This window comes from Callithrix jacchus, chromosome 8 (genome assembly GCF_049354715.1).
Source record: "Callithrix jacchus isolate 240 chromosome 8, calJac240_pri, whole genome shotgun sequence".
Taxonomy (NCBI): domain Eukaryota; kingdom Metazoa; phylum Chordata; class Mammalia; order Primates; family Cebidae; genus Callithrix; species Callithrix jacchus.
This window is the reverse complement of record NC_133509.1, coordinates 113,065,602-113,093,540: the sequence shown is the minus strand read 5'-3', so window position 1 is coordinate 113,093,540 and position 27,939 is coordinate 113,065,602. Positions and strand designations below refer to the sequence as shown.

General features: G+C 43.6%; 1 long non-coding RNA gene across 1 annotated transcript; it reads right to left on the bottom strand.

Annotated features, from left to right (window-relative positions):
- Positions 1 to 10,116: 10,116 nt before the first annotated feature.
- LOC118145127 (uncharacterized) lies at positions 10,117 to 18,078 on the bottom strand. Its single transcript, XR_004730298.3, has 5 exons — positions 17,800 to 18,078; positions 17,306 to 17,392; positions 16,154 to 16,310; positions 15,551 to 15,656; positions 10,117 to 11,826 (listed from the first exon to the last, which is right to left on the bottom strand). It is a non-coding gene; the product is annotated as an uncharacterized LOC118145127 (long non-coding RNA).
- Positions 18,079 to 27,939: the final 9,861 nt, after the last annotated feature.

Sequence of the window (27,939 nt, the reverse complement as noted above, 5' to 3'; positions counted from 1 at the left end):
AGGCCTTACAGCTGGTGCCAAAAACCGGCCTTCCCTACTTCTATGGGAAATAGTCACAGATAACTGCCAATGACTCTTTGTCTTTCTGGCTTCCCAGGAACTCAAGAGCTGACATACAAACAAAATAGATGTGGCTTACTTTTACAACCCACGGTTATGGAAAACGCTCTGTAACTTGAAGCTATAGCATCAGCAGCACTGAATCTCTCTAACACCAGGAGGTAAAGAAGCGGGAAGAGGCCAGCAGCCAAGACTCCATAAAAGTATTTCTTTTTTAAAAAAATGTATATATGTTCAAGTGCAAAATATACTGATGGAATTGATCATCCTATTGAAACTTTCAGTTTGATTTCACTGTAGGCCAGTAAAATTACAAATTAATAAATGCATACACTATTCACTTAGGATTATATCAATGAATGATTACAGACACACCTTATTTGACGGCACTTCACAGGATTACAGGCATATCTCACTTTCTTGCACTCTGCTTACTGTACTTCACAGACAGTGTGTTACAAATTGGGTACCCCTCTGTAGAACAAGCCTGTTGGTGCTTTTTTTTTTTTGAGATGGAGCCTTGCTCCAAACGAAAACGTTAATTTCCATATCTGCTATCACAGCATCCATTCTGTAGCCCATAAATCAAGGAATAATTTTGATTTTCAAGTCTTAATCTTTAAGAGATACATTTTGTAAGGCTGTAGCTTCCATAGATAGTTAATTCCTCTTATGGACCTGGGCAAAGTAAATTGAAAACCTTTTGGAAAGGATTCACCATTCTAGCTTCTATTAAAAACAACTGTGATTCTTCGGAGGTAAAAATATTAATATTGACAGGAGTTTGGGAGAAGTTGTCTCTAACCCTGATGGATGACTTTCAGGGGTTCAGTGGAAGGAGTCACTGCAGATGACGTAGAAATAACAAGAGAAACAGAATTAGAAGTGGGCCCCAAAGATGTGACTGACTTGCTGTGATCTCATGATAAAACTAACAGATGAGGAGTTGCTTCTTATGGATGAACAAATGGAGTGGTTTCTTGAGATGGAATCTACTGCTGGGTATGGTGGTTCATGTCTAATCCTAGCACTATGGGAGGCCGAGGTGGGTGGATCACTTGAGGTCAATAGTTCGAAACCAGCCTGGCCAACATAGTGAAACCCCATCTCTACTAAAAACATTTTTAAAAATTAGCTGAGCATGGTGGTGGATGCCTGCAATCTCAGCTACTCGGGAGGCTGAGGCAAGAAAATTGCTTGAAACTGGGAGGTGGCAGTTACAGTGAACAGAGATCATGCTATTGCACTCCAGCCTGGGTGAGAGAGTGAGACTCCATCTCAAAAGAGAGAGAGAGAGAGACAGAGAGAGAGAGAGAATGCATATACTGCTAGAGAAGATGCTGTGAGCATTGCCAAAATGACAACAAAAGATTTAGAACATAAATAAAAATCACAAACTTAGTTGATAAAGCAGCAGCAAGATTTGAAAGGATTGACTTCAATCTTGAAAGAAGTTCTACTATGGGTAAAATGCTGTAAAACAGCGTTACTTGCTACCAAGAAATCTTAAGAAACGGCCACAGCCACCCTAGCCTTCTGCGACCACCACTCTGGTCAGTCAGCAGCCATCAATATCCAGGCAAGACCCTCCACCAGCAAAATGATTACAACTCGCTAAAGGCTCAGATGATCATTAGCATCCTTGAGCAATAAAGTATTTTTTAATTAAGGTATGTGCATTGCTTATTGGACATAATGGTATTGCACACTTAATAAACTACAGCGTAATGCAAACATAACTTTTATATGCACTGGGAAACCAAGAGGTTTGTGGGACTCATTTTACTGCAATATTAGCTTCATAGTGGTCACCTGAAATTGAACTCACAGTATGTATGAGGCATGCCTGTATCTGGCTCCACTGAGGCTCAGCCTCAGTGAGGAAACTGGAGGTAGGGGACGGGGAATGAAAGCAGATGTGGAGACTGATTAAGCTCTCTGGGGTTATCGAGGGTTAAGGTTTGAGGAACAAGGGCATGAGGCATCTGGGAGGACTTTAAACTTTCTTCCCACCCACCCTCAGCCAAGAGAACTCAAGTACCTTGAACTGCCGACTTGGAAGCCTGAAAATTTTAAGTGCTTTAATGTCCTTCCCTCTCAATTTACAAAGTGAGAAATCTGAGGGCAAGAAGATCAAGCAACTTATATACAATCATACAGCCAATTCGTGACAATTATGGGTCCAGGTGAATATGGAGTTTCCTTCCTTAGTAGAACTCCACAAAACTGCCTTACTGCCATGTACCTCTTATCCAGTAACTTCCATTGGGCCCCTGGACAAGGGAAAAGGATTAGGATGAGAAGAAGGAGGAAGGAGACAGGCAGATCACAAGAAATTCAGTTAAATAATTTTGCCCAATGCTTCCCAACCTCCCTACTTTCCAACTGACCCCAGCCCATATAAACAGCACAGCTACTATGATCAGAAATGGCATCCAAAATGGAAGAAGCATTTCCCATCCCAAGTTGAGTTTTTCCTAGGATTCTAGACTAGTGAGATGAGGAAACAGGAGCCGGGAGTAGGGAACAGCCCTCACTGCCACTTACTGAGTGTCCCTGATGGCTTTCCCAGGTTTTTCAACTTTCCAGCAATTTGAAAGTCAGTTCAATTGACTCAGCTCCTTATTTAAGATGGAAATATCTTTTGGGAAAGTTAATTCACCAGTTAGTCACACCTGAGTATGAGTTACTGTTACTCACCTGATCAAACTGTCTAATTTGAAGTTGGAGGGAGAGGGAAGCAGAGAATTTAGAATAAAAACACATGGAGAAGAACCTCAGTTGCCTATTAATTATAACATTCTTCAGTAAGGTAAACTGCTCCTGGCACTATGTGAAAGATACCAAGTTAGAGTGGAAGATATTTTTTCTAACTACGCTTACAAACCTAAAAGACATTTTGTAAAACTCGATAAATATGACCACATAAAAAAATCATTAAAAATGAAAATAACTTCTTCCTAGCCAAAAAAAAACCCATATGCAGAGTCAAATAATAAACAGAAAAAATCTTTTCACTCATGCCATAAAAACTTTATCTTCATAATACATAAAGAACTATCAAAATCTGTAAGAAAAAGGGCCATGAGAATAAGTAATAACAACATCCATTAAAAATGGAAAAAGAAATATTACAGCATTCACAGAAAAAGAAATTCAATGGTTCTTAAATGTGTGAATAGAGAAATAAAAGTTAAAATACATATACTATTATACCATTTTTCCCCCATCAGCTTGGCAAAACTCCAACAACTAGATTATTTATATACTTTGCTGGTGAACCAATAGAGAAACGGGTACCCTAATACATTTCTAGTGATAATATAAACTCATACACCCTGGCTGAGGACAACTGAGTAAAACCTACCAAAATTATAAATGAATAAGCTCTATGATCTATACAATTCCATTTCTGGGAATTTCTTCTATAAATATGCTTATCTGTGCACAAAATAACATGAACAAAGTTATTCATTGAAGCAATATCAAAGTAATAGCAAAAGATTGGAAATAACCCAAATCACCATTGATAAGGACTGGCTAAATAAATTACAGTACACCCACACTACGAAATTCTATGAAGCTATTCAAGAATAAAGATGCTTCCTATTTACAGATATGAAAGTATCACTGAGATGTATCACAAGAAGAAATAAGCAGAAAAGTAGGTGCTGTATAATAATTTTTATTATGAAGCAGAGTGGGATGGCAGAGTATAAGAATCAATTCATATGTGTATAAGCATGAAGAAACTCTAGAAGCTTATTTAAGACCCCAGTGACAGAAGTGCCTGGGGTGGGGCTGGAGTTGAAACTGAGTGGATGAGGGCAGGAGGGAGAAGAAGATTTTGAACCACAAGAATTATATTACCTACTCAAGAAAAATTAAATTACAAAAGATACTAAGAAGGTAAGACCTATAGGCTGGATGGGTCATGCCTATAATCCCAGCACTTTGGGAGGCCGAGGAGGGCACATCACCTGAGGTGAGGAGTTTGAGGCCAGCTGGCCAACATGGTGAAACCCCATCTCTACTAAAATACAACAATTAGCTGGGTGTGGTGGCGTGCACCTGTAATCCCAGTTACTTGGGAAGGTGAGGCGGGAGAATTGCTTGAACCTGGGAGGCAGAGGTTACAGTAAGCCAAGATTGCGCCACTGCACAACTCCAGCCTTGGCAATAAGAGTGAAACTCTGTCTCAAAAAGGAAGGAAGGGAGGAAGGGAGGAAGGGAGGAAGGGAGGAAGGGAGGAAGGGAGGAAGGGAGGGAGGGACAACAGACCCTATCTCAAAATGCTTACAGGGTACCTGTCAGTTCTCCTACAGATTTGCACACAAAAGGATTTACTGAAGTTCTGCCAAAAAATGACTTAGAAGTGAAGACTCTTGTTTCAAGCAGAAAGTGAAATAATCAAGCCCAAGGACATGTCCCGATCCCACCACACCTCTCCTTGCCTACAATCCTCAGTGTCAGCACCTGTGTATCTGAACACACCAAGGCAACCTGAGGAGCCAGTGCCCTGCCAGGCCTCCTCCAAGATGCACAGATCTGCCCATCTTTAGAAATACAGAAAGGGTGTCAACATGGCCACTATGGATAGGGGCCCATTGGCAACCCACCCTCCCAGCCAAGCCCCTTCTCCTGCCACCTTCCCTACCATACTTAGGTGTTTGTATGGGGATGAGGGGCAGGTACAGCAGAGTAGATGCTCTGAGTCCCAGGAAAGTTCCTTACCAAAATAATCTCTTTTAGTTTGGACTCCTTCAAAGCTGACCCAGGGGCAGAAACTCTGGTACACATAGTTTATTTGGGAGATGATCCCAGGAAGCACAGTGAAGGCCTAAAGAAGTAAAACAGGGAGGGTAGGAATCCCAATTAAAGATATGCTAAGGAGCACACCACCACTGTGGGAAAACCGGGGCTCAATCCCACCCCAGGAACCTGCATCAGTTGAAGGACATTCTGGCAGGTTATTTTGCCAGCATTTCCATCTTGTACAAGTAAGTGGTGTGCTTATCAGGCTTGAGAATTCTGAAGGCAGAGAGAGAAGACACATGTCCAGGAACTACAGTAAAGTGACCTCAGTGGGCCAACGGGACATGGCAGTAAACTTTCAGCATCTTCTACGCTACCTGACTATACTGGCTGAGGCTGTTATCACAAAAATAGCACAGATTGAGCAGTTCAAACAATAAAAATTTATTCCTCACTGTTGAAACCGACCCAACAGTCCCATAGACAGGATCTTTTTGGATAAACATAGAAATTGACCTTTCTGGTATTAAAGTTCGAAACTTACACTTGTTTTTTCTGAGTTTCTTCCTCAGAAAAAGACCCCCAGGCCTCTCCAAAAGTATCAAAGAGCTGAAACTCAATAGATCACAGCATCCAGACAATGAGACCCCAGGCCCCTCACTCATCACAATTGCTTCCTTCCCCATCTGAGTTCCTCTTTTCCTACACATTGTTACTTTTCTGCCCTGATATATAAACCCTAATGGGTCAGGGAGATGGATTTAAGATGAGCTCCCATCTCCTCAGCTATAGCACCCAATTCAAACCTTCTTCCTTGGCAATAATTGTTGTCTCAGTGATTGGCTTTCTGTGCAGCAAGCATTAGGACCTTGACCAAAGCCCTGGTGTTTCAATAGCACTGTTCTGAAGGTTAGAAGCTTAAGGTAAAAGTGTCAGCAGATTTTGTGTCTGGAAAGGGCTCTCTTTCTGGCTTGAAAGCCACCTTTTTGCCATACCCTCACATGCCAGAGAAAGAGATCATCTTTCTCATGTCTCTTCTTATAAGGGCACTAACCCCATTCATGATGGCTCCACCCTCTTGATCTTATTACTCCCAAAAGCCCCACTCCTAATATCATCACACTGGAGATTCAGGCTTCAATATATGAATTTAAGGTGACACAAACATTCAGTCCACAACATCACCCTACTCAGAGCTCAAGAGGTTTAACATGAAGGAGAAAAGACTTATGGAAGAATGCAAAAATATTTTCAAAGACATAATGATCTCACACAGAGTTGGTGGAAGTATAAATTACTACAAACATTTCGGAGGGCATACTTAAATTAAAAGTCCAGAAACCTGTTGACCAACCAAGCAATAATTCAGATTTTCCTGGTCCTATCTTTATCCCTTTAACAAATATATATGTGTTCAAGGTATGTGTACTAGGGATACAAAGATTAAAATATCATGTTACTATCCCCACTCAAGGTACCTCCTGTCTATACTCTGTCATGCCCACCATCACCAAAACTTACCTATTCTACGTCCCATGTGTTTAAAGGGTTGCAAATTAAAATGACTAAAAGGGCCAGCAAGGAACACAAATGAAAGAAGTGAACCAAAATAATGAACTAGGAAATGTCAGGGGCTGTGGCACATTGAGAACACAAGCCCCCTTTAAGCTGTTCAAATGCAGTTTAAAAAACAGTATTCTTTTAAAGAAAAAAAAAAACATTATCTAAGGCTTCGGTTTCTATCCAAGATAGAATACAGGAAGCACATTTACCCTGCCACTGAAATAACCGGGAGACCAGATAATATATAAGGAAGAAATGGACACCAAAGCCAGTGATTTCTGAGAAAGCAGAAACAAATAGGATAAGTCCTAAGATTACCCCCAGCTTACTGCCTTAAGAAAGTCTCCAGGCCCTGATGCAAATGGGACCCAGCAGACTCCCTGAGTTAACAAGACACCTGAGAGTCTGGAGATACTACAGCAGCTATTGTCAGATGATCAGAGAGGAGACAGCCTCAAAGAGAGAGATCACCAGAGATGTGCAGATAGTCCCCCTCAAGTCTTCATATAAGTGAGGAAACTAACAAAGGCTTGGGAAAGAACTGTTCAAATGGATTAGAGGAAACAGGACCCAACACTCACTCAGGGATAGGAATAAAACCTGTTCCCACTAGCAAGACCAGAAAAGCCCAGACTTCATGGAACATTGAGTAGAGTACCCAGAAGGGTGTTTTTGAAGCGTCTTACTGAGAATACTCAGTAGTGGGGAATAATTAGCCCTAGACCAGCAATCTCCAAACTTTTTGGCACCAGAGACCAAAAAATTGTTTCTTGGAAGACAATTTTTGCCACAAATGGGGGTGATGAGGGCAGATGGTTTGGGATGAAGCTGTTCCACCTCAGATCATCAGGCATTAGTTAGATTCTCATAAGTAGAACACAACCTAGATCCCTTACATGCGCAGTTCACTATAGGATTCATGCTCCTATGAGAATCTAATGCCACTAATCTGGCAGGAGATGGAGATCAGAGAGTAATTCTTACCATTGCTTGTAATGGCCCACCGCTTACCTGCTGCTGTGCAGCCCAGTTTCTAATGGGCTATGAACGGCTACTGGTACAAAGCCTGGGGGTTGAGGACCCCTGTCCTAGACTAAACACCGCTCAGTTCCTGTGTAACAAGGTTGACCCTTGAACATGTGTTTGAACTGCACAAGTCCACTTATGCTTGGATTTTCTTCCACTGCCACCCCGAGACAAAAACCAGTCCATTCTCTTCCTCCTCCTCCTCCTCCTCAGCTTAATCAACATGAAAAGAAAGAGAATGATGGTCCTTATGATGATCTACTCACACTTAATAAATAGTAAATATATTTTCTCTTCCTTATGATTTCCTTAATAATACTTTCTTTTCTCTAGCTTACTTTATTGTAAGAATACAGTACATAATGCATATAACATATAAAATATATGTTAATTGACTGTTTATGTTACCTGTAAGGCTTCCAGTCAATATGTTATCAATAGTAGGCTATTGGTAGTTAACGTTTTGGGAAGCCAAAAATTATATATAGATTTTTTACTATGTGAGTAGTTGACAGGTGAAGTGGGTGGATCACCTGAGGTCAGGAGTTCAAGACCAGACTGGCCAATATGGTAAAACCCTGTCTCTACTAAAAATACCAAAATTATCTGGGCATTTATCTGGGCAATTATCTGGTGACACACGCCTGTGGTCCCAGCTACTCAGGAGGCTGAGGCACAAGAATTGCTTGAACCCAGAGGCAGAGGTTGCAGTGCGCTGAGATTGTTCCATTGTATTCCAAAAAGAAAACAAAAGTAAGACCTCAAAAAATAACACTGTTTTCAAGTAACTTAGCTATATCTAAGAATAATAATAATCACACTAAATATAAATGTCTAAATGCTATTTATTTTGAAAGTCAGAGACTGTCAAATTGGATTTTTAAAAAGCAGCTATATGCTGCCTACAAAAAAAAAGAAATATATTTTAAATATACAAACAGAAATAGGTTGAACAATAAAAGATGAAATATGGTATACCATGCTAACACTAATAAAAAGAAAGTTTGAGTGGTGGTATCAATATCTGACAAGGTAAATTTTAGAGTAAATAATATTGCCAAAGAGTCAAATAATAATATTCGACTATTAATAATAGTCAAATTTTATATTTTATTTTATATTAATAATTCTTACTAATGATATCATTCTTATTATTCAAATAATATTGCCAGAGATTCAAAGTACATGAAGCAAGAGCTTCTAGAACTGCAAGAAGAATAGATGAAAACACTTACAGTCAGAGGTTTCATATCTCTCTCAATCACTGATAAGACAAATAGACAAAAATCAATAGGATATGAAAGACTTGAACATTATTAACCAACCTGACCTAAGTAACATTTAAAAAACATCCCACTCAATAGCAGAATACACATTTTTCAAATATACACAGAACGTTAACCAAGATAAATCATATTCTATGCTATAAAACTGTTCCTCGATACATTTTAAAGGATTCAAGCCATGCAAAGTGTTTAAAGACATCTCTAAAAATTACTCAAACATTTGGAAACTAAATAGCATACTTCCAAATAACCCATAGGTCAACAAAGCAATCAGAAGGAAAAATAGAAAGTATTTAGAAATAAGCCCAGGAGCGGTGCCTCATGCCTTAACCCCAGCACTTTGGGAGGCTGAGGCAGGCAGATCATGAGGTCAAGAGATCAAGACCATCCTGGCCAACATGGTGAAAACCCATCTCTACTAAAAATACAACAATTAGCTGGGTGTGGTGTCATGCACCTGTAGTCCCAGCAACTTCGGAGGCTGAGGCAGGAGAATTGCAACCCAGGAGGCGGAGGTTGCAGTGAGCCAAGATCATGCCACTGCACTTCAGCCTGGCGCCTGGTGACAGAGCAAGACTCTGTCTCTAAATAAATAAATAAAAGAAAGTATTAAGAAATGAATAAAAATGAAAATGCAACATATCAAAATGTGCAGGACACCACTAAGGCAGCACTTAGGAGAAATTTCACAGAACTAAACACCTGTATCAGGAAAGAAAAGAACAAACTAAATTAATGACCTCAGCTTTTGCCTTAACAAACTAGATAAAGCAGGGGGGATTGAACCTAAAGTAAGCACAGAGACAAGGTCATAGAGTAAAGCAGACATGAATGATACAGGGAAAAAAGATAATAACTAACAGCTGGCTCTTTGAAGAAACTGATAAAACTCATCAGGCTGGGGCCAGGCATGGTGGCTCACACCTGTAATCCCAGCACTTTGGGAGGCCGAGGTGGGTGGATCATGAGGTCAAGAGATCGAGACCATCCTGGTCAACGTGGTGAAACCCCATCTCTACCAAAAAAATACAAAAAATTAGTGGGGCATGGTGGCACATGCCCGTAATCCCAGCTACTCAGGAGGCTGAGGCGGGAGAATTGCCTGAACCCAGGAGGTGAGGTTGTGGTGAGCTGAGATCGCACCATTGCACTCCAGCCTGGGTAACAAGAGCAAAACTCCTTCTCAAAAAGAAAAAAAAACTCATCAGACTAATTGGGAAAAAAAAGAGAGAAGATACAGGTTACCAATATCAGGAATGAGAGAGACAGATGACCTCCTCTTATAATCTATAGATATTAAAATTATGTTTCAAAATTATGAATTACTTTATGCTAATAAATTCACAAACTTAGATAAATTATTTCAAAGACATAAACTACTAAAGCTCATTCAAGAAGAAATAACTAACCTGAATAGCCCTTCATGTATTAAAGAAATTAAATTTGTCATTAAATATCTTCCCACAGAGTAAACAGGCCCAGATGGCTTCAAAGTAAATGGTACCAAACATTTAGGAAAGAAACACTACTAATTACTATACTACAAACTCTTCCATAAGACTGAAGGGGGGGAATAATTCCCATATGAAGCCACCATTATCTGGATACCAAATCAGACAAAAAAAAAAAAAAAACTGTGAGAAAAAACCACAAACTAATATTCCCTCATGAACATAGATGCAAAAATTCTGAACAAAATTTCAGCAACTTGCATTCAAAAATACGGAAAAAAAGATAATATATCATGACTGAGACATACCCTAGGAATGCAGGGTTGGATTAACAAGTTAAAAGAGTAAAAGCATGTGATCATATCAATAGATGCTGAAGCATTTGTTAATATCTAACTCTATTCCTGATTTTAAAATAATAAAACTCAGCAAACCGGAGATAGAAAAGAATTTCCTCAACCTGATAAAGGACATCACTGAAGAACTCACAGTCAGTATCATACTTAATGGTGAAAGACTGAACGTTTTCCCCAAAGATCAGGAACGACACTCTCACCACATCTTTTCAGCATTTCACTGGAGGTTCTAGCTCATGCAATAAGGCAAAAAATAAATAAAAGGCAATTAAATTGGAAAGGAAGGAGTAAAACCGTTTTTATGCATAGAAAGCGTGGTTGTTTATGTAGACAACCCAATGGAACCTGCAGAAATCTACAAGGTCTAATAAACCAAATGCAAAATATATGAAGAATCAATTGTATTTCCACGTGATGACAATGAACAATTAGTTATCAAAATTAAAAAAGAAATGTTCCAGGTGGGGGAAAAACACTTCGTGGCCTTCCCAGATAATTCACAGGGTTCTCAAAAGCCTTTTATCCCAAGAACTGAATAAATGTAGCATCTCATATAGGCTTCACAAGGGAGACATTCTGGGGCATGTTTCCCACTGTCCTCAGATTATCCTGCCTGGCCAGACAGAGTGTCAGACAGCAGACAGGCAAGTTCTGACCTCAGTGTAATCTTCCAAGCTCACCACACTGAGTCCAGGGGCTTAACGAAGTCTCCAGCTCACTGACGGTGAGATACCTTCATGGTTCTAATCTCACTATCTACAAAAATGAGGTAATCTGGCCATCCCCACATAAGAGGACAGTTGTTCTGAAGCAGTCACTCAGTGTGAAAGAAGGCCAGGAAGGCAGAGAAGGAAGAGGAAGTGTCCTGTGGCTGGACTTGGGGTCAGCACTGAACAATCTCTCTCAGTTGCCTCAGATATCAAATAGGAAAGTTCCTTAAGCCAAGGAGAAAGGAGCTGAGGATTGAGGCAGAGGCTGCCCTCAGAAGTTCTGAGCCAATGAGTTTCCAGAACAGAAGCCAATGCAAAAAACTTAGAGAATTCAAAAAGCCAGTTCCATGGGTAAAGAAGCATAGAGGAATGCAACCCTATTACCTCACATAGGGCCCCTCTATTAACGTGCTAGACCTGACATCACAAAATGCCACAGACTGGGTGGCTTAAAAAATAGGAATTTACTTTCACCTCATTGTGAAGGCTAGACATCCAAGATCAAGGGGTGGGCAGAGTTGGTTCTTGTAGGCCTCTCTCTCAGCTGTGGATGGCTGTCTTCTCCCTGTGTCCTCACGTGTCTTACCTCCAAATGTATCTGTGTCTAATTCTCTTCTTCCTATAAGGACACCAGTCATGATGGATTAGGCACACTCTAATGACCTCGTTTTAACTTAATCACCCCTTTCAAGAGCCTATGCCCAAATACAGTCACATTCTGAGGGACTGGGGAATAGAATTTCAACATATAAATCTGGAGGGGACATAATTTGGCCCATAACCACCCCTCATATCCCTCCTCCTGCCTTTACCCTCTCCCATATATTTCCAGCCTCTGAAAGGTCCAGGATCCCTGTCAGTTCTTATTACAGTCAGAGATGAGGTCAGACAGATGCAGGGTTGCTCTCGCACACACCATCTTCCACTTGGTTCAAAGCCCACAGCCACTGCTCCGTCAATTCACTTAGGGATCCTTCGCACACACCATCTTCCACTTGGTTCAAAGCCCACAGCCACTGCTCCGTCAATTCACTTAGGGATCCTTAATGCCTATCACCAAGGTTTCACACCCCTAAAGGCAGGACCCTGAGCTCCAAGCACACCTTTTCTTCTCCCTCCTGATGCCAGTGAGGCTTTTCTCCCTCACCCTCCCTTGCCCAGTTCGTTTCATGATTACAACATCTAGGAAACCAGGATGACCTATTTAGGTTCTGACCCACTTACATCAGAAACACCAATCACCAACTGTGTCCAGAAGGGAAAAAAAGCAGATGACCACAAATGTAACCGATTGTAAGTAAAAAGCAATGGTGGAGAAGGAGCCTTCACAGGTACATCTGCTGCGGATGCCATTGCAAAATACCCTGAAGGGGAGCTGTTAAGGAAATTTGGGTATCCCCCTTTGGTATTCATGCACTGCGTGGGGTTTGCCAGCCTTGTGAGTGGACAATGAAATAAGTCCCTGTGCCTTGTCTTGCTCAAAGATGGGATGAGCATCTCCAGATGCCTGGAGCAAATGATTTCCTGCCAAGAGAGGGGACAACCCAATGCACAGGTGTGAACACTGAGGCATCAAGAGGAATACTGGGTCAGTTTTCTTTATTTCTACCAGACCAAGAATGGATTCAATTAGTTTGGAAGCTTCTGGAACAGAGGCTTTTACAGTAAATACCAATTTGAGTGGCTGCCTGGCTCACCACAGCGGTTTCTTTCCTCTAGGAATGGTTCATTTCCTAAGGGCAGTTAAGTCTTTGCTTCATGACCCTTAATCTCCTGGGCATGACATATCATTCCCAAGAGAGACACCTGATTCAAGCCTGAGCCAATTAGATTCTCTGTCTTGGGAATTTAAGTCTTAAGGAGCTATAAAAGACTGGAGAGCTCTAGAGTCCCTTGAAGACTCCTAATAAGGGGGCAATGGGGCACCCTGTCAGGCCTGGTTCCTGCTCTTCCAGACACCTGGCTAGTCTCCCCTTCTATCCATCCTAGAAACCACCCAGGATCCTTCCTATTAATTGCCCATTTGGCTTATATTTGTCAGGGTTGCTTTCTGTTCATTGGTATCAAAGAAATCACAAATGTTATTCTACTTTTTTCATCTTTTGGTCCCAGTACCTACCACAAGATTTAATGTGTGGTAAATATTCAATTACTTTGTTTAAGATTTATGAATGCCCAATATCCCTCCCCACTGATCAACCTCACATGAGATATGATAGAACCTTCTGTGGCGGACAGGAAAACGTTCACTGGTGCCGACCTCTCCTGACACAAGTTATATGAAGACTCAGGATTTCCCTGATAAGGGAAGACACTTTAAAATTTTCCAGCAGAAACAATAACCTGATATGCGAGACACAAAGCAGGTCAGAGGTGGGGAATATTGGGCCCTCATCTTTGCTGACTTGTGAGTTACATCTGCAGTGAGAAAAGAGAAACTTCTTGAGGGTGGTGGGCACTTCTCTGGCTGGCTGGAATCAGCAACTGTAAAATAAGGCTCTTCCCTGTATGCCTACCCTAGGCAGAACTTCACTCATTATATCCTCACTGGGGCTCCTAACGTGTATATTCTCCCTACAGAACTTCCATCTCTTATCCACCCAGCCAGCCATCCCTACACCCACTCCAGCTTTAGTATTCACTGGGTTCCTGGCTGTGCCTCTCGGTAGCCACGCCAGTGTACAGTGGGTGGACAATGCTCTAGGGTCACTCCAAGCCCTCCACTCACCCCTAGAGATCTATAGCATCCTTCTCAAGGATCATTTCAATCTCCACCCCTTGCTTCTGTCATCCAAATTTCACTGTATCAATGCTAGTTTCCCCAGATGCCAATTTAACCAGGTCACTTTCCTATTCAAACACCCTCATCAAAGCCCAAATGCTTAGCTTGACTAAATTCAAGGACACCCAAACCTGAATCCAACCTATGTTTTAAACTTTTATCTTTATTCTTCCAATGTATGTCCACCAGGAAACCTCTAGTCTCACAGAAACAGCCTGCTGGCCACCTCACTGCTGAGCAGATGGGTGCAAGCCTGAAGATTCCAGAAGCCACATTGCCATCACATGGAGAAAAAGAAGCCAATGTAGAGAAAGCAGAACTGAGAGATGGAGAGACAGAGATTCCCCAATGACATCACTTGAGAACAGAGATCGGGGATCGGGCCTCGGGCCTCAAGTTAAGTCTACCTATGGATTTCCTGGCTATAATGTCCCGCCCACACTTTTTTTGACTTGATTCTTTTTGTCTTCACAATGGAAAGATTACTAATACATCCACTTACTCCATATGGCCTATTTTGGGTAATGGCTCTTGTCTCCAATTTCCTATAATATTATGGTCTGTATCACTCACATGAGCCTCACCACACACTGCATAGTGACAGGGATTTATTGACCCTTTTACACAGGTGAAAGGCTGTTATTATTCCCAGTCCCTTCTCACCAAGCCCCCTGCATCCCAACTTGCTAAAGCCAATGTCTGGTTCAGTGGTCAGAGGGGCAGGCTGGACCATATGACCCAGCAGTTCCATTTCTGGGCATATCCCCAAAAGAACAGAAAGCAGCAACGTGAACAGACAATTTGTATACCCCTCTTCACAGCAGCATTTTTCACAACAGCCAAAAGGTGCAACCAGGGGGAGCAGAGACTGTTCAATCGTCCTGAGCTAATGACCCACACTTTCCTTTCAGAGCCTACTCCAGCTGAGCCTTGGACGGCTTCCAGTAGCCAGTCTGGTCAAGTTATCTGCCCACAGGGACCAGCTAGGGGAAGGAGGTGAAAGATGTCGAAGTAGGAGGAGGAAGAAAGGAGAGATCAAAGTCAGAGGAAGAGGAAGCCACAGTCTCACAAAGGCCACAACTACTGATGGGCACAGCCTGTGAGATGACACCAAGGAACGAAGGGCCAAGAGTGAAGCTGCAAGCCAGGCAACAGCAGCAAGACATGCTCCCTCCGCTTATGGTGCCCATCCCTCCACTTAATCCCCAGCTGCTCCTGAGACAACCCTGCAAGGGAGCCCTAGGGGACAGAACTTCCCACAGAGGGCAGGTGCAACAGGGGAAGCCCCGGCCATCAGCAAAATGTCTGCTCGGCACCTCCTCCTCTTGCCCTCCCCCAGCAGAGGCCTAGAGTCTCACTGCCTTTAGAGGCCAGGATGACCTGATGCAGCCACCACATGGCACTTCCGGAGCCCAAAGGCAGACTCCTGGGAGTCATAGCACCACTTGAATTTGCTTCCCGGGGCAGTGTTTCCCCACCATCATTGCAACTCAGAGAACATTTGAGAACAAAAAAGCAAGAGAATTCATGGTGCCAACAAGGTGCACTGGTTGTAACTTACAGGAAGCTGGGGTCCATTACTCAGTCAGCTTGGCAAGGTTTTAAAACGGGGTTTCCCGAGGGCTGTCTGAAGAGCTCTAGGGTTGCAGATAGACATCTTGGTGACTCTGCAGAGGGTGAAAAGGAGATGAAAAGTCAGAGCTGTGTGCATCCCCCTCCCACTTCAGCCTCAGCAGCTCCACTTACGGCTCTCTTAGCTTCCTGGTTTTGGGCAGAGGCAGGGTGGGAGCTGTTTTGTGTTTAGCATTTTAACAATTTTTAGTACATTCATATTGTTTTACTACCATTGTCACCATCCATCTACAGCACTCTTTCCATCTTGCAAAACTGAAACCCTGTACCCATTAAACAATAACTCCCCACTCCCCATTCCCCTAGCTCCTGGAAATTACCATTCTGTCCCTGTGAATTTGACTGCTCTAAGCAGAATTGTACTGTGTGTCTTTTTGTGACTGGCTTATTTCATTTAGCATAATGTCACCATGGTTCATTCATATTGTAGCATGTATCAGAATTTCCTTCCTTTTTAAGGCTAAACCATATTTCATTGTGTGTGTGTGCGCACGCGCGTGTGTGTGTGTGTGTATTTTGTTTATCCACTCACCAGTCAATGCATAGTTGGGCTGCTTCCACATTTTTGGCTATTATAAAAAGTGCTTGCCAGATCATGACTATAATCCCAGCACTTTGGGAGGTTGAGGCAGGAAGATCACTTGAGTTTAGGAGTTCAACAGCCCAGACAACATGTTGAAGCCCTATCTCTACAAAAAAAAAAAAAAAAAAAAAAAAAAAAATTTAGCTAGGTATGATAGCATATGCCTGTATAGTCTCAGCTACTCGAGGTAAGGGGACTGAGATGGGAGGATCGCTTGAGCCCAGGAGGTCAAGGTTATAGTGAGCTATGATCATGCCACTGTACTTTAGCCTGGGTGACAGAGTGAGACCCTGTCTAAAAAAAATGCTGTGATGGATACGGGTGTACAAATGTCTGTTCATGTCACTGCTTTCAATTCCTTTGGGTATATATCCAGAAATGGGACTACAGGATCATATGGTAATACTATTTTTAATTTTTTTGAGGAACCTCCATACTTTCTATAGCAGCTGCACCATTTTACACTTCCCCTAACTATGCACAGGGTTCAATTTCTCCACATCCTCCCCACCACTTGTTATTTTCTGAGATATTTTATCATGGCCATCCTAATGGGTATGCTTTTAAAAATTTTGTTTAAAAAGCCTCCACAGCTAAGGTTTGGAAAACACTGCTCTAAAGCACACCCTTCATCCTTCCACATCATTTGACCCAGCAGACCCAGGCTGGGTGATCTCTTCCTTCCATGCCATCGGCGTATTGTAGCAGATACCCAGCTCTGCACCAGCCAGGCTTTGGATCCAGCCTGTCCACCCATGCCCCTGAGGAAGTTTGCAGCTTCAGTAAGTGGAGAGGCATTGCCAGCTAATAATTCCTGACTGGGGGTGGTAACCTAATGTAGGAGCCACTGCTCTGAGATAGGAGGCCTCAGACATTCGAGGATACCTCCTCATGCTGGCCAGATGCTTCCAGGTTGGACACCTGGTCATTTCAAGAGCCAAGGCAGCACAAGGACATGGAAAGAGCATTCAAGTCCAGTAATCTCTTGCTGGAAACCATTCCATGCTACTAACCAGCCATTGACCTTAGGACCTGTAGATTAATACTCACCCACCCCCAAAGAAGTTCATAGCATAATCCCAAGAACCTATGACTACGTACCTTATGTGCAGATGTGAAGAAGCTAAGGATCCTGAGAGTGAAGATTTTCCTGGATTATCCAGTTGGGCCTGATATAATCACAGGAGTCTTTATAAGAAGGAAGCAGAAATCAGAGAGAGAAGGCAGCTCGACAACAGCAGCAAACAGGGGAGTGGTACAGCCACAAGCCAAGGAATGTGAACAACCTCTAGAAGCTGGGGGAGCCAAGGAATCAAGACTCCCTAGGAACCTCAAGAAGGAACCAACTCTTCCAGCACCTTGACTTTAGCTCCATAAGACTCGTTTCAAGGTGACTATTGGTGGATGGGGGCTGTTGTTAGAGGAACCAACAATGTGATTGGGGGGTTGAGACCTTCAGCCCCACCCCCAGACTGCTGGAGAGGAGAGAGAGGCTGGGGATAGAGCTAATCACCAATGACTAATGATTTAATCAATTATGCCTACCTAAGAGAACCTCCATCAAAACCCCGTAGAACAGAGTTCCAAGAGCTTACCAAGTGATGAACACAGGGAGGTGCTGGGAGGGTGGCACTCCTGGAGAGGGTGAGAAACTGCTGCCCCCTTCCCTCATGCTTTATCCTCTGGATCTCTTCCATTTGGCTGTTCCTGAGTTGTATCCTTTATAATACACCGGTAATAGTAAGTAAAGTGTTTTTTTTAATTAAATTTAAATTTAAAAAAAGACTTCTGACACCCAGACCTGTAAAATAATAAATGTGTGCTGTTTAAAGCTATGCGTGTTGTAGTGACTTGTTACAGAAGAAATAGGAAACACTTTCAAGACCTCTCTGGGTCTGTTTCCTCCTCTGCAAGATGAAAGGCTCTGGTCTAAATACGTTTTTGTTGCCGTTGTTAGGATACAAGTTTCACAAGTTAAATATTTTTTTACTTCCTTTCTAGCTCTCCTGATGAGAAGAATTAATTGAGTACTTGAGATGTGCCAGGTCCTGTTCTAAGTCCTTGGTATGCATTACTTCTTCAAACCTCAAAACAAGGCTGTAGTCAAGGTACCATTCCCAGATCAAGAAAGAAAACCAAAGAACAGAGAGGTAAAGCCACTTGCCCAAAGCCACGCAGTTGTAAATGGCAGAGTGAGGATTTCAACCCACAGTCTGGCCCTAGAGAAGCTATGATCTTAACCAGCAAGCAAAGTCAGTACTGGTGTTCCAGTTAGGGATGAGGAAGCCCAAGACCTGGGCAAGGCAACACGGCTAGATAGAAGCAAATCTAGATCTCACAATGCCAGGGATTTCCCCAGCCTTGCGCTTGATTGCCTAGCTTCCAAAGCACATTTGGACAGCGAATGAAAATCATAAGCATCCAGTTGCCCTCTGAGTCCTCAAATCCAACTCTCACTTAGACTCCCCAGTTCTGTTCCCTCTCTCTATTGTTAACTCCTCTGTTCTTTAAAGGAAGTGAGATAAATGAACCACGTGGATGCATTTTCTTTCTCTCCTCCCACTTCCGCAGCTCAGTTTTTGCTTTGTCACCATAAATCACTGGCAATCCAAAAAATGGTTTCAGAGAAAATGGGCCCTCTTGGTTTGACGGCTGTGTAAATTTCCATCTCCTCCATGCATGTCTTACTTTTCAGAGGAGAACAAAAAAACCTTTATTGGCTTTAGCACATGTATACGAGTTTAAATACAAACAAATACATCTCCATTGACTGTAGTTACTATGCTCAGTTTCATGCGATGTAAGTGCTTCAAATAAAAATAGATTGGTTATAGGGAGGGTGCATCAGTTCTAATAACGATGCAGCCCGTTTCTGTAGATCATGTGTTTCAGTTAATGTTCCCTCAGCTTGCAGAAGGGGAAGCACATTGCTTCATGGACGTTTTAGGCTCCAATTTTTCTGACTAAATGCTCCAAGTAGGTGTGAATGTTTATTAGTGTTATGAAATGCATCTGGCAGGCAAAATCTAGACTTCACAGGAGAGACCAGAGTGTAATTGCTGAAAATGGGCCAGACTGGGCAGGAAGTGCAAATTCTGTGGTGTGCAAGCCCAGCACCAGCATATACAACCAAATATATAGGCAGCTCTTAGTGCATGCTTGCCACCAGGCTAGGATGGACCCAGGACCGAATACTTATAATTACCTATTTATACCTGTCTCCCAAATGAGGTTATGGCTCATGAAAGGGAGAGCATCTCTCTGTTCTTACCATCACCAATTCCTTAGTTAGGGTAAATGCATGGGGCTTGGCATTGGATAATCTGAATTCAAATTCTAGCCCCATCATTTAAATAGTAAGCAAACATTCATGGAGCACTGACTGTATACCAGAACTGTTCTTGGTGCCGAGGCATGGAGCAAAGTCTCTGGCCTTCTGGAGCTTAAATTCTAGGGTTGGAGGGGTTGACCCCAAGCAAGCCGTATCCCTTGAGTGGCAGAGTCTTCACCAGTAAGATGCAGATAATAGGACCTGCTTCATGAGGTTGCTGTGAAAATTAAATGAGAAAATTCATCTAATGCACAGGGCCTGGCACACAGGAAGGACTCAGTGTCAGCTGCTGTCATGATCATTGCCAGTTTTCCTATTGGACACCTCTTACATGCCACTTCAGATCCTCTGGCCTCATCTCATTCCAGCCACTGCTGCAGCAAGCAATTCAGTGTGCCCACTGACAGGTTCACGTAGGTACAACTGACAGCCTGGCCCCATGTGTTGTGGGAGAGACCCAGTAGGAGATAATTGAATCACGAGGGCAGTTCCCCCATACTGTTCTCATGGTAGTGTGGTAGTGAGCAAGTCTCATGAGAGACATCTGATGATGAGGGGTTTCCCCTTTCACTTGGCTCTCATTCTCTTTTGTCTGCTGCCATGTAATACTTGCCTTTCACCTTCTGCCATGATTGTGAGGCCTTCCCAGCCACGTGGAATTGTGAGCCCATTAAACCTCTTTTTCTTTGTAAATCACCCAGTCTTGGATATATCTCCATCAGCCCATGAAAATTGACTGATACAGTAAATTGGAATCAGTAGACTGGGGTGCTACTGTAAAGATACTGAAAAATGTGGAAGCGATTTTGGAACCGGGTGACAGGCAGAGGTTGGAATAGTTTGGAGGGCTCAGAAGAAGACAGGAAGGTGTGGGAAAGTCTGGAACTCCCTAGAGACTTGTTGAATGGCTTTGACCAAGATGCTGACAGTGATACGGACAAAAAAGTCCAGGCTGAGGTAGTCTCACATGGAGATGAGAAACTTGTTGGGAACTGGAGCAAAGGTGACTTGCTGTGCTTCAGCAAAGAGACTGGTGGCATTTTGCCCTTGCCCTAGAGATCTGTGGAACTATGAACTTGAGAGAGATGATTTGGGGGATGTGGCAGAAGAAGTTTCTAAGCAGCAAAGCATTCAAGAGGCAGCAGAGCATAAAAGTTTGGAAAACTCACAGCCTGATGATGCAATAAAAAAGAAAAACCCATTTTCTGGGGAGAAATAAGCCAGCTGTAGAAATTTGCATAAGTAACAAGGAGCCCAATGTTAATCACCAAGACAAAAGGGAAAATGTCTCCAAGGCACTTCAGAGACCTTCACAGCAGCTCCTCCCAGCACAGGCCCAGAGGCTTAGAAGGAAAAATGGCTCCAGGGTCCTTGTTCTGTGTAGCCTATGGAGCTGGTATCCTTCATCCCAGCTGTTCCAACCATGGCTAAAAGGGGCCAAGGTATAGCTCAGGGCATGGCTTCAGAGGGTATAAGCCCCAAACTTTGGCAACTTCCATGTATGTACCATTGAGCCTCCAGGTACACAGAAGTTGAGAATTAAGGTTTGGGAACTTCCACCTAGATTTCAGAGGGTGTATGGAAACAGCTGGATGTCCAGGCAGAGGTGTGCTGCAGGGCAGAGCCCTCATGGAGAACCTCTGCTAGGGCAGTGTGGAAAGGAAATGTGGGATGGGAACTCCCACACAGAATCCCTACTGGGGCACTGCCTAATGGAGCTATGAGGAGTGGGCCAACATCCTCCACATCCCAGGTGCACTGTGCACCTGGAAAAGCTGCAGACATTCAACACCAGCCCACGAAAGCAGCCAGCAGGGAGGCTATGCCCTGCAAAACCACAGAGGTGGAGCTGCCCAAGACCATGGGAACCCACATGTTGCATTAGCATGACCTGGATATGAGACATGGAGTAAACAGAAATAATTTGGGAGCTTTAAGATTTGACTTCTCCACTGGATTTCAGACTTGCATGGGGCCTATAGCCTCTTTGTTTTGGCCAATTTCTCCCATTTGGAAAAGCTGTATTTACCCAATGCCTGTACCCACATTGTATCTAGGAAGTAACTAACTTGCTTTTGATTTTACAGGCTCATAGGCAGAAGGGACTTGCCTTGTCTCAGATGAGACTTTGGACTATAGGCCTTTGAGTTAATGCTGAAATACTTTCAGAGACTATTGGGAAGACATGATTGGTTTTGAAATGTGACTGACATGAGATTTGGGAGGGGCCGCTGGTGGAATGATAGGGTTTGGCTGCGTACCCACCCAAATCTCATCTTGAATTGTAGCTCCCATAATTCCTACAATTCTTGAATTGTAGCTCCCATGTGTTATAGGAGGGACCCAGTTGGAATTGATTGAATCATGGGGCAGTTTCCCCCATACTGTTCTCATGGTAGTGAATAAGTGTCATGAGATCTGATGGTTTGATAAGAGGTTTCCCCTTTCATCTGTGTCTCATTCTTCTTTGTCTGCCACCAATTATAATGTGCCTTTTGCCTTCTGCCATGATTGTCAGGCCTTCCCAGCCACAAGGAACTGTGAGCCCATTAAACCACTTTTTCTTTATAAATTACCCAGTCTCGGGTATGTCTTTATCAGCAGTGTAAAAATGAACTAATACAGTGTCTATGCAGCCTGAAACTATGGTGGAGTTAGCATAGCAGGGAAAACCTTTAATAACTGTGTTGTGGTTGAACTGCATCCCTCAAAAAGATATGTTGACATGCTAACCCCTGTGTTTGTGAATGTGACGTTATTTGGAAACAAGATCTTTGCATATGTACTCAAGTTAGGATGAGGCTATACTTGATTAGAATGATTCCTAAGTCCAATGACTAGTTTCCTTTTAAGAAAGGGATTTGGGCCGGGCGCGGTGGCTCAAGCCTGTAATCCCAGCACTTTGGGAGGCCGAGGTGGGTGGATCATGAGGTCACAAGATCGAGACCATCCTGGTCAACATGGTGAACCCCAGTCTCTACTAAAAATACAAAAAATTAGCTGGGCATGGTAGCGCATGCCTGTAATCCCAGCTACTCAGGAGGCTGAGGCAGGAGAATTGCCTGAGCCCAGGAAGCGGAGGTTGCGGTGAGCCGACATCGCGCCATTGCACTCCAGCCTGGGTAACAAGAGCAAAACTCCGTCTCAAAAAAAAAAAAAAAAGAAAAAGATTTGGGGAGTTGGGGAGAGAGAGCATGGAGAGAAATGGCAGACATAGGTGAAAAGGAGGAAGACAGCAAATCACACTGCCATGTGTGTACCTATGCAACACACATGCAACACGCAAATCTTGCATGTTCTTCACATGTACCCCAAAACCTAAAATGCAACAAAAAAAAAGAAAGGGATTTAGAGACACACAGACACAAAGGAAAGGTAGCCAAGTGAAGACAGAGACAGAAATGACAGTAATGCAGCTATGAGCCAATGAATGCCAAGGGTTTCCCGCAGCCACCAGGAGCTAGAAAGAGGCAAGGAAGGATCCTCCCCTAAAGCCTGCAAGGGGTGCATCACCCTGCCGACAGCTCAGTCTCGGACTTCTGCACTTCACAGCTATAAGATAATAAATGTCTGCTGTTTTACACCACCCAGTTTACAGTAATGTGTTGTAGCAGCCTTAGGAAGCTAATATAGGCGATGGATAGAAGTGGGTAGATAGATGCTTCTTCCTCACCCACCTGGGACAGGTGGTCCAAGAACATGTTTCATATGGCTTCTCAGATGTCCCAAGGGATCTATCACCCACAGCTGTAGCCAACACAATAGTTCACCTTTGTTTTGGTTTCCCCTTCCCCCTTGATTTGTTCTTCCTGCCCCTCATCCCTGCCCTGTGGGCTCACTCCTCAATAAGTCATTTGTCTCAGGTTCTGCTTCCTGGGAATCTCAGGTATAGGGTCCTCCAGTTTCCCCACCTCTTTCTCTAATACAGACTGCCGTGACCTCTGTGTTTCCTGGCCAGCTGCATGTTTCCCCCTGCAGGCTTGAAGCCCAGCCAGGACCTTGAACATTCCCAGACACTGAGAGAAGTGTTTAGGTTATTGCCCAAGACACTGAAAGAAACCAGCCCTGGCCCTGAGCCAGAATCCTGAAACCCACAGATAAACGCCATGCCTGACCCCCTGGTTGCAGACATACCTAGGCAGACCGTCCCTTTCTCTTGCTGCCTGTTGCAAGAACTGCTGCGAGCACTAACTTAGAAGCACTAAGTTCTGTAGCAGGGGGATCCCATAAGTGCCAAGGCAGGAGCCAAAAGCCTCAACCTATTTCCATATAAATAATGAAGAAGAAAGTAACTAGAAATATAACCGTAGTAGTTATTAGTTATTCATATGTGATCTTAGTTATTCATAGGTGATCTTAATTCTTTTACTAATGCCTCCGAGGTCAGAAATGTGAACCTGGAGCAACAGTGTGAAATGAATGACTCTAAGGCAAGATGCTTTAAGCCCTCTGTCACACCCACATAAGGGCTGCTGGAGGGCGCCTTGGCTGAGCACCAGCGCCAGCACTGGGAAAGCACCCACTGTTTAGCCAGCTAGGGAGGGAGGTGTCCAAAATAGCTAAGACATCTCCTTCCTCGGAGAAGTTAAGAGAAAACTCCACTTCTCCAAGCTCTTGTGGCAAGGCCTGACGGCTGTCAGATAAGCCCACAGACATCCGGGGGCTTAATTGTCTCTATGTGATGCTGCGTTTCAGTGGTCACGTTCCATGTCAATCTCAGGATCCGCTTCTGCACCTGGTTCCTTTTTTCTTGTAAGAATTAATCAGTAAAAGTAACGTAAATCTTAATGTCTTTGTGATAAGCATGGAAAAAGATTATGCCCCTTATCTCATCTCGGCTATGGAAAATTCCTGAGCCCCCACCTGCATGACAAGTGATATACTTGACCCTATCACCGCCACACCCTATCTAACCTGCCTTCAGTTGTTGACTACTGAGGCCATGCCCTACCTACCCTGCCCCCAGCTTTGTACTCAATAAAAGTCAGAGCGTCCAGGCATTTGGGGCCACTGCTGGACTCTGAGCTTTGGTTGGCAGTGGACCCCTAGGCCCAAACTCTCTTTTCTCTATCTCTGTGTCTTGTGTCTTTTATTTCTACAATTTCTCGCCACACCAGCAGGGAGGGGCTCACAGAACCCTGTAGGGCTGGACCCTACAAAATTCCTCTAACAAATGCTTTGGACTGATCACCCCAGTGTTTAGTGCTTCTGTTTTTGGAATCCCAACCAGCCCCATCTCAGGACACTTTGGGGCAGCCCCTTGTGGGAATACTACTTTGGTCGCAATTCCAGTACAGGTTCTTCCAGACAGAATATCAGGTTAAAACAGCTTTTACCTGGCACATAGTTAACATTTGATAACTATTTACTGGCTGATTGAATAAATGAATGAATATATGAATGATCATCCAATTCCACCTTCAAGAAGCTTTCAATCAAATTCTTAATAAACACAATATAAAGAATAAATTATAGGGGCATTTGAAATTCCTAGCTACCTGGCTCAGCATACAGTGTAAGGTGGAACAGCAATTTCTAAAATTTTCATTGGCTTTGATCCCTGCCTCTCTCCACCCACATATCGGTTAGGGTTTTAACCCCAAACAACACAATTCTACTCTGATTTAAGAAGTAAAGAAACTTATCAAAGCGGTAGATGGTGGCTCATACCCACAATCTCAGCACTTTGGGAAGCCAAGGTAGGTAGATAGCTTAAGGCCAGGAGTTCAAGACCAGTCTGGGCAACAGATAAAAAAAATACAAAAATACAAAATATACAAAAATTAGCTAGGCCTGGTGGTGCATACCTGTGGCCCTAGCTACTCTTAAGGCTAAGATGGGAGGATCACTTGAGCCCAGGAGTTCAAGGCTGTAGTGAGGAACCATGATTACACCACTATACTCCTGACTGGGTGGCAGAGCAAGACTCTGTCTCAAAAAAAAAAAAAAAAAAAGACTAAGAATTTCCAAGAGAGCAGAAGAACAATATCTAATCACTTCATAAGAATATATCTGGGAAATACAAAGCCAGGAGAGAAAATTAACAGCCACCAATCAGATTCTTCTGTGTGAATAAACTGGTTCCTGGCTGTAATCTGGGTAATTCAAGAAATACATAAAGCAGCTTTGGCCTTGGGGAGATCTCCCTAATCCACAGACCAATCTGTAACTGAGCCAAGTACAGAGAATAGAGCCAATTGAACCTCACCTGCCCCTCTGCCCTATATTAAAACTCCAGTCCTTTAGGGAAAACTGATTAGTATCTCTTTTCCAAGGCCTTCAGATGTTATTAAAATTTCTGGAGCTGGGCCAGGCCGGGCGCGGTGGCTCACGCCTATAATCCCAGCACTTTGGGAGGCCGAGGCAGGTGGATCACGAGGTCAAGAGATCGAAACCATCCTGATCAACAAGGTAAAACCCGGTCTCTACTAAAAATACAAAAATTAGCTGGGCATGGTGGTGCGCACCTGTAGTCCCAGCTACTCGGGAGGCTGAGGCAGGAGAATTGCTTGAACCCAGGAGGCAGAGGTTGCAGTGAGCCAAGATCGTGCCATTGTACTCCAGTCTGGGTAACAACAGCGAAACTCCATCTCAAAAATAAATAAATAAGGCCGGGCGCAGTGGCTCACGCCTGTAATCCCAGCACTTTGGGAGGCCGAGGTGGGTGGATCACGAGGTCAAGAGATCGAGACCATCCTGGTCAACGTGGTGAAACCCCGTCTCTACTAAAAATACAAAAAATTAGCTGGGCATGGTGGCGCGTGCCTGTAATCCCAGCTACTCAGGAGGCTGAGGCAGGAGAATTGCCTGAACCCAGGAGGCGGAGGTTGCGGTGAGCCGAGATTGCGCCACTGCACTCCAGCCTGGGTAACAAGAGCGAAACTCCGTCTAAAAAATTAATTTATTTATTAATTTATTAATTAAAATAAAATTTCTGGAGCCTGTCTATGTGGTAAGTAGCTAAGGCAGAATTCCAGCCCAGGATCTGGGTCCCTGACGCTCAAAGTCTGGTTTGTGGACAGGAAGTGTCCACAATACTAGAAGCTTCTTACCAATGAAGAATCTGGGGCTCTACCCAGACCAGCTGAGCCAAAATTCAAAGGTTAACAAGCTGCCCAGGGGACCTCTAGGCACAGAACTTTGGGATGCTCTGGTCTGTTGTTCTTACCTTAATTCCAGTGGTTCTCAAGTCTGACTAATTCTTGGAATCTCCTAGACAATGTTATTAAAGATTCCCAAGCCCCACTGCAGATAAAATTATTTTTTTCTTTCTTTTTTTTTTTTTTTTTATGGAGTTTCACTCTTGTCACCCAGGCTGGAGTGCAATGGTGCTATCTTGGCTCACTGCAACTTCCCCTCCCAGGTTCAAGTGATTTCCTGTCTCATCAAGTAGGTGGGATTACAGGCACCCACCACCATGCCAGGCTAATTTTTGTACTTTTAGTAGAGACAGGGTTTCACCATGTTGCCAGGCTGGTCTCGAACTCCTGACCTCAAGTGATCCACCTGCCTTAACCTCCCAAAGTGCTGGGATTACAGGCATGAGCCACTGCGCCTGGCCAGATAAAATTATTTAATAGGCTTGGGTAGTGGAGTAGGACCCAGGCATCTGTATATTCATGTTTAAGTTCTTTAGTGGTTCTTGTGATCAGCTAGGTTTGGGCATTGCCCCCCTAGAGTGTGTAACTCTTGTCCTCCAGTAACCACCCTCCCAGTCAGCACTACAGCAAACTCAGGAATCCTAGAAGACCAGACTCCAAGGACAATGGCTAATCACCCCAGAAACCTGACACACACATAGACTCTCAGCCTCACCCCCAGAGCCTGGCTGGGAAGGTCTGGGAGGAGTCACTAGGACTTCAGAAAGCCCCAGTACTCTTGCTATGGGGGACACCACCCCACACAAACATATGAAAAGCCATCTGCACCCCACATTAAATATAAATGGTATGTAACTATGTGAGAGTGAATTGATTTGTGGTTGATGAGTTGGCATAGTTATATTTTCTAGACATTTAATTAAACATCTATTAATGTTGATTTTTCAGCTTTCTTTCTGTTTACTATGGCCAGTAGTTTACTTTTCCTCAAGGATAACCGTTTCTTCCAGCCCCTAAAAAGCTAGTTTATAAGCTCTTCCACCAGCCACTAGGTCTAACATATTCAATGGGTAAGATGGCGGTCGGCCTGGGGAGGGCTGTGGACTTTGCATTTTAGCAAGAGCCCCCAAGGTGGGCCTGGTGAGGTAGTTCTCATACCATTGGCCTTCAGAGAGATGAAGGTGGATCTCTGGGGCAAGCCTGAGGTAGAACTGGCAGGCTGGATGGAGAGCCCTGCGGCCTGGGAGCGGGAGGGAGTCTAGAGCTCCACTGACTGGCAGGAACACCCTGTGATTCCAGAGAAG